The sequence below is a fragment of the Triticum aestivum genome, chromosome 7B (assembly GCF_018294505.1).
Source record: "Triticum aestivum cultivar Chinese Spring chromosome 7B, IWGSC CS RefSeq v2.1, whole genome shotgun sequence".
In the NCBI taxonomy this organism is placed as follows: Eukaryota; Viridiplantae; Streptophyta; class Magnoliopsida; order Poales; family Poaceae; genus Triticum; species Triticum aestivum.
Window position 1 is genome coordinate 614,001,283 of NC_057813.1, and position 6,904 is coordinate 614,008,186.

Below are 6,904 nucleotides of genomic sequence, written 5' to 3' on the forward strand. Positions count from 1 at the left end.
AGGCTTAATTGAAATGTGAATACTTATAGCCAATTGATGGGTCTTGGATGGAACTTAACAGGAAACAACAAGAACAGTTGAATTTAAATAAATGAAAGTACTTAGCAGAAGCAAATGTTGCTATTCTCACTCTGAATCAACATCATGTTTGTCTCTCTTGAGAAGCATAAATTTTATCTGATAAAAGCACACAACAGCAAATGTTGCTATTCTCATTCTGAATCAACAGCAGTTTGCCTAACAATATTCAGTTTCGGTCCCTCTTTCTACTGCATTGACAACAAATGTAATCGAAAAAATACATCGTTGTAGTGACCAAAAAAAATGCGGTCTAGCACCTAAAGGAAATATGCGATGGCAGAGGACAACGAATTAGTTGACACACATGAGGAAACAAAAGCTATAAGAACAAATATGGGACCAAAAAAAGAAACGCCACATCACCTGTTATACTGTTTTGTATAGCCTGTCATACATGAAAGTGATTTGTTTAAAACTGAGTTTATGAACACTAGCCGGGCCCCATATGACATAAGCTTGCCGTTTCAGCAACTTAGTTTTTTCTCAAATCGTTCTTCAAGGCACTTCCACTCCTTATTCGATAATTTTTGATGATGAATTGGTATCCCTAGGTAAGTAAACGGTAGGGATCCCATTTCACATCCGAACAATTGTCTATACGCATCTTGTTCGTCTTTGGCCTTCCCAAAATAAAACAATTCGCCCACTCCCTGCAGATTACCATGTGAACCGGTAAAAAGAATTTTTTTTGCGGCGGGGGAGGGGGGGGGGGTAAAAAGAAATTAATGACACCAAAGAATTAATACTAACATCAGAGATTGCGGGTAACAGGCAAGATAGGGTATACCTACAATCTTGAGAGATTTTTGGGCATGCAGGGTGGTGAATCAGGCTAAGGCGGACATGCGCTTGACTTGTTGCATTTTAATTGTGAAGTAAGAATAATGGTAGTACATCGACTCATCTTGTTCCTGTATAACGGCTAGGTTATGTAACATCAACCTCATCAAATATATAGGGAAATTTATAAGAACTTTTTGGGTCATTCTCTGCTTGCTTCCAACTATCTGACACCAAACTTCAGCAAGCAATGGAAATTTTAGTAGGATATCAAGTAACAAAAAGAATGCAACCAGAGTTCATAATGGCCTAAGATGTGATTGCTATTATAAAATACAGTTTGATAACTATGGAATTTGATACATCAAAAGAGAGCCTTCCCTTAGTAGGAGTAGTATCCAAGAATGGTAAAACTGAGAACATAGTACTTATGTTTTTCACCAAGGATTTTTTTTTGAACCGGTAACCCCCTTTCCATTATAGAGAACGGAAATACATCAGTCTTACGTAGTATCAGGAGAAACGAGAGGGGTAGGGCGAAAGCGAGTTCAATGCAATACTAGGAAACACACTGCATCCGCCCGTCATCGAAACGAATGCTATGGGGCGAAAACTTAGCAGCACCAAAATAGTATTTTTCACCAAGGAAATGAAACATTGATATTCATTGTCCAATTGAACAAAAAATATGGTGCACTATTAAATGTATCTAGTCTATCTTATGTAACTAAACCCAACAAATGAGTATGCTACAACCTCTCTCTAACAGGTCGAATTACAGGAGCACCAAAATTTTGTATCATATATGAAGTAAATTCCATTATGGTCACTAACAAACAGTTAAAGCGTTAACTGGAATCAGGAAATTGTGTCAAAGTGGTATGGAAAAATTATGGAGATGCTTGAGAAGATCGGATATAACATTAAAGTTCAATTAGACTTCTAAAATATGCATGTGCCTTTTCAAGTCCTGTTTCCTCGGTGCTCAGCCTTTATCTCTAAATCTCAAGTCGTGTTGCCTATTTCACCTGCAAAAAAATGAACAGATTGCCCTACAGGGAATAAGTTTCCTATACAACAAAACATCACTTCCGCTTCGGTACAACCCCCCTAAACAGATCAACGGAGGAGATCTGTTGATACCCCTTCATAATAAAGGGTAGGATAGTCTTTTTTAGAAATACGTCCCTCGCGCTATAAAATTAAAGACAGTCCCGAGAAAGTCTGCCATGGGCCGGCCCATTAGTGAGTGTATCCTGTAGCGGGTATCTAAAATCGAAAAACAACACAGGCTGCTAGGGATCGAACCCATAACCTTGACCGTTGGTGAACACAACGCTAGCCATTGGGATAAACTGAATTTGGTGACACATATGCGGCGCTATATACCATCTAATAGAATTGACGTACTGTAACTAGGTTGTTTTTTCTCAGACGAATTTTTCGGAAACCGGTCGAACCGGATTTTCCATTACCCCCGAGAAAATACGCTACCGGACAATTTTGTTTTTAAAATATTTGAATTTGATCTGTCCAAATGATCATATAAGATACCTATGCAAACTATTACTGTTCAGATGATTTGGCGTACTTGCTGTTTGTGCCAGTAAAGGCCACGATGGGTAAGGATCGAGGTCCTACTATTGCACATTAATTTTTACTAGATTTTTCCCGTCCGGTGGGCTATTTGCGTTTAAATAAAAGCAAAAAGAAATGGGCGACCGCAAGGACTCGATTCCAGCTAGTCCGTGGAAGATGTGTCGCGTACTGACAAACACAAACATTTTTTTTCAAAATTTTGAGCATTGAAACCGCAATTTTTTTTTCCAAATTACAAACATTTTCTGAATACATGTTTTTATTTTGTAGGGCATATCTATTTTTTGGTTCTTCTTCTCTTTTTCGTTAATTCATTTTTCTCCTTCTTGAACTTTATTCTTCTTTTTGGAACCTGTTCAAACATTTGAAATTTTGTTTAGAATACCAGATTCTTTTTTCAAAATATGGTTTACAATTAGAAAATATGCTATGGAATTTCACAACATGTGCCGTTTTGAATTTTTTGTTCACAAATTTTGGAATGTTTGCATTTAAAAAAAATGATGATTTTTTTAAAAAAATTACATGGTTTACAATTTTCATCAATTGTTGGGATTTTGTTACAATTTTGGAAAAAGTGTTCAAGTTTGTAATTTTTTCATGTACAATTTGAAATTTCAAAATTGTCGAGAAATTTCAATAAATTGTTAGGACATAAGAAAACCTTCATATTGATTGATAATGACAAAATTGCAATTAACAAAAGCAATCAATTAGGAAAACAACATGCTCAGGGAGGCCTTGTGTGGCACACTCTTTTCAAATGGTGTTTTTTTTGGATTATGGATAAATGCCCCCAACTTCTTGAAGTAGCCTACCACAGACATATGAGCCATTCATGTCAGGTATTAATAAGTTCCAACGCGTTTACATGTTGCGACACTTCTGTCCATTTACCAGCCCTTGTCACCAAGAAAACTTCAGAAAATGCAAAACTTATCAAAAATGAACCCGAACACCCTTCATTGAACATCATCTGTTTTTGGACATCTTAAAATGACCCAACTTTTGCAAGATGGTGGGATGCCCACGGTAGGCATGCATGCAAGGTTGAACGCAAGTTGCGACACATCCAGCCATTTATCGGTCTTTTCTATCTAAGAAAACTCTGAAAAATGCAAAATTTGTCGAAAACCAAAACAACTTGACATGATGCCTTGAATTGGTCATACAAGGACATGAAAAAATTGAGTTCATTTCAAGGATGTCGAGAAACAAGCATGCTCTCACAAAGAATCTTCTGGGCCTACCCAACCACCCTCCGTTGAACATGGTCATGTTTTGGACATTCTTCAAATGTTCCTAAATTTTGCCAGCAGGTGTTTACGCCCATGGTAGGTACCTATGCCATGTTTGAACGAATTCTGACACCGTTTGTAAGTTGTGTCACGTTCCGCCATATCCACGAATTTTTATCGAGAAAACTCCATAAAATGCAAGAACTATAGAAAACTCAAACAACGTGACATGGTGAGTTGAATTGGTCATATAATCTCGTGGAGAAAATGTTTTTTAAATCATTTAATAAATATTTGAAGGAAAAAGGAATTTAAAAGCAATTTAAAATAGTTAATTAAAAGTGCTATTTTGGTATTCCAAACAATATATTTTTTTAAGATTCCAAAAATAATAAAGAAGTTCCAAAAAAATAACGAAGAAAAGAGAAGGAAAACAAAAAAAGTAGAAAACCAGAAAATGAGAGAAAAACAAAGAAAAAAAATGTAGAAAGGCAGCAAAAAAAATCAGATTGCCGCTGTTTCGTATAAGGTGAGCGTCCGAGAGACGTATTTGGGCCGGCCATTTCTGCAGATAGCGTAGGAACTACTCCCTCCGTTCCGATTTACTCTGTCGTGGTTTTAGTTCAAATTTGGGCCGGAGGGAGTACCCTTCTAATTGTTCACACTATTGAAACTGTTTGGGCCGGCCATTTCTTCAGATTGTTTTCTGAAAACTGTTCACATTATGAAAAAAATGTCCTGTTTCCATATTTTCTCAAAACTAATACTTTTTGGGAATTTAAAAAACTGGTCGTTCTTTTGAAAAAAATTCAATATTTCGAAAATGTTCCTTTTAACAGGTTTTATTCTCTAAATTTCCAAATTTTTTGAATTTTTCAGAGAATGTTCAGGGTCTAAAAAAATATGTCAAAAAAGGCACCTTTTTCAAAAAAAAATTGAGTTTTGAAAGTTTATTAGAGTGGTTCAAAAAACTGTCAGCTTTTCAGACATTACTTGGTTGTGAAGAGTTTTCAAAATTTCCAAGAAAGGAGAAAGAGATCCAAAAACTGCCCAGATTCTGTATAGTAGTTCTTTAACGGGCGCGCTCAGTTTTTGTCATCAAAGCTTCTCAGTTGTACTGGTTCGCTACAATCCTTCGTGGGCTAGAGGTGCAGAGTTTGAATCATTGTGTGGTTGCTTTTTATTCCTCTATACACATTAGATCGCTGACGTACTATATGCGTGCGGTCTCTACTGCAGAAACCTTCATGGGCCGGCCCAGTATGGGGCATCATACATACAAAGTAGGAATACCATGTGAAAAGTCTATACTGCCCCTTTATACGTTTTATGGGGGGTTATACCGAAGCGGGACTCACAAAACATATACTCTGCAACAAATAAGTTTCCTATATACGACCGGGTTGTATAGGAATTTTTTCATGTATGGTACAACAGCTAAGATGTACAAACTCCATTACCTCCCAGTTTACCATGTGCTTGGTTTCGTCGGTCTGCGCGTAGGGGAGCACCAACACGTTGCTGCCTGCGGCGAGGTCCGGCAGCGCCGAAGGCGGCGAGAGGAGACAGCGCAGCCGAAGGCCGCGAGCTGGAGCCGATATTGCCCAGCCCCACGATCCACACCCGCTTGCCGCTCACCTGCCATTGAAAAATATTCTGGCCAGCTTCTCTTCTTGTTCGTCCTCTTTGGAATAATTTGGTATGGCCAAAAACAGAGTTGGTCCAAAACAGAGTGGTCAGAAACAGAGTCGTACCAACCTTGGTGGCGAGAGCCGAGAGGGTACATGCCGTCGGGCGTTGGTCTTCCACCTGCCGCTGCGGACGTACGCGTGGGCTGCGCCCACCTTCCGGAGCACGGTGACGAGAAGCCCGACGGCGTGGACGGCCGAGTCGGCCGCGAACACGGCGCCGTCGATAGTCACGACGAGCCCGCTGCTCCGGCATGCGTCCTTGTCCACGTGGTTGTGAGAGAGATGTGCGGATCCAATTCTTGCTCGATGGGCTTTGTGTGACGGCAGTGTGTACAGGAGGTGCGGATCCAATTCTTGCGCCATGGGCTTTGTGTGAGAGCATCTCGAGACGCCCTATCTTATCCGCACTTTGGAAAAAACTACTTTTTTACTCGCGCAGAGTCGAAACGGACGCTCCAGCAGATGCACAATAATAACGCGCGTGGTATAATGGGTTCAGCGCGTGGAGGAAAACGGCATCACGTGCTGCTTATTTCATGTGCCTGCTCCCGCGCGCTGTTTGCTCGAGCGCCCACGACCAACTGCCGCCAACCTCTCCGGCCGTCCCGCCTTCGCCCCGCCCTGTGCCGTCGCCGGCGAAATTCGATCGATGGAAGGCCACGCTGAGATCCCCCCAACCCCTCCCTACACCCGCGACCCTTCCGCCGCTGCCGCCGCCGCTGCAAACCCTAGCGCGGGGTTGAGCTTTGGCTTCGCCGCCGGCGGCCCTCCTCCAAGCACCGGTCTCGCGTGCGGCCTTTTCATGGCACCACGGGCGACCTCGCAGGGTGGCGTCGCGCCGCCGCCCGCCGTGAAGCCACGGGCCCCCGTCTCCAAGCGACCGAATGCGGCGGCGACGACGGCGAGGAAGGTGTCCGGGAAGAAGAACAAGGCGGATGGCTCTTTTAGGTGGCCGAAGAAGAAGCTTGCAGGGCGTCCGGCCGCGCCTCCGCCGACCGAAGCGTCGGAGAGCTCACAATTTGTTGCGCAGACGGCCGATGCGCACAAGGTGTTTGGTGAAATGCCCACAAAGTATGACCCCCCTCTTTTGTTGGCGTTTTTTTTACATAAATGTATACATATGAAATGCTTAGTTTTCTTCTACATACTTTGTGGTTGCAATGATGACACATATATATCAACTATGGGTGTTGGCTCCAACAATTTTCATTGGTGTCAAACCAATAAAGTGAATGAAGATGATCATGAGTGGGATGTGGATGAGGATGGTGAGCAGTGGTGTAGTCAGGCCCCAGGCAAGGGGGCCATGGCCTGGGGCATATGACTAGTCTTTCGTTGACTGTAGCAGATATTTACTATAGCTACTGTAGCACGCGCTGTTAGCCCGACGCGTGGCTCAGTCCTGCCTACGCCACTGATGGTGAGGGTTTCATCAATGCACCGAAAGAAAGAGCGAACAACTACATCATGGACAAAGCACTACTAGGAAAGGGCTATAGATGATATAGCCACTAA

At 42.0% G+C, this 6,904-nt stretch overlaps 1 long non-coding RNA gene across 1 annotated transcript; it reads right to left on the minus strand.

Moving 5' to 3' along the window:
* Positions 1–1,168: 1,168 nt before the first annotated feature.
* Positions 1,169–5,827, minus strand: LOC123160644 (uncharacterized). The gene is made up of 3 exons (XR_006480279.1): positions 5,457–5,827; positions 5,159–5,336; positions 1,169–1,889 (listed from the first exon to the last, which is right to left on the minus strand). It is a non-coding gene; the product is annotated as an uncharacterized lncRNA (long non-coding RNA).
* Positions 5,828–6,904: the final 1,077 nt, after the last annotated feature.